Here is an 864-nt window from a genome sequence, read left to right on the forward strand (position 1 = left end):
AGGGCACGTTTGGGAACTTCGAGAATGAACAAGAGAGAGCTAAATTTCTGTGAATTTGGGGATTGGGGAGAGAAGGGAAGAGAAAGGAGGGGAGCAGGAAGAGCTAGTAATAGGGCAGGCAGATGGAGTCGCAGGCAAAGGGTTGTTTCCAGGGGGAAGAAGATTTCTAAGACAAGAAGACAGCAAAGGCAAGAACACAGAGGTATGAAATTCTACACAAGGCAACTTGCTCATCAAAGAGAAATAAATCCCAGTGGCAAAGTGGTTGGGAGATGGGCGGGAACAGATGTGTACCGTCCAATTTTAAGTCTGTGTATCCCCAAACATTGGCTGTGTTCAGACTCCTGTAGAAATCAAGTAACTGGAGTTGAATTCCACGTCAGGGTTGGTGGCGTGCACGGCAGAGAGCAGCCGTGGAGTTGGAGCTGCGGGAGCGTTCAGTACGGGGTGGAGCTCTGGGAAAGCCCGTTTGGGATCACCTGGGTGACCACCTGATGACTCAGGGTGGCCCTGTGACTTCAGTGCCCGCGTCTGCACTCGTGTCGACAGCTGCACTGGCCCCAACCAATCGTTAGAGTGACGGCACTTAATGTTTAATACAGAGTTGCTTATGATCAAGTCTGAGGTTCTCCAGGGTTTATGAGAATTGTTTTTGCCCTTTAAATGGGGTTTGCACTTTACCCACATTCGAGAAAAACTGTCCTATAAAGACTTGTTAAAGAGAATCAAGTCTCATAAGACCTTCTGTATATTGTCTATGATGACAATGATGATTTTTGTCTAGTTTTCAAAGTAAGTACATCAGAATTTCTACTAGGAAATCTTTTATTTTTCATGTCTATATTCACTAACTCAGATCGACCT

Source organism: Propithecus coquereli, unplaced genomic scaffold, assembly GCF_000956105.1.
Source record: "Propithecus coquereli isolate 6110/MARCELLA unplaced genomic scaffold, Pcoq_1.0 Scaffold65, whole genome shotgun sequence".
Taxonomy (NCBI): domain Eukaryota; kingdom Metazoa; phylum Chordata; class Mammalia; order Primates; family Indriidae; genus Propithecus; species Propithecus coquereli.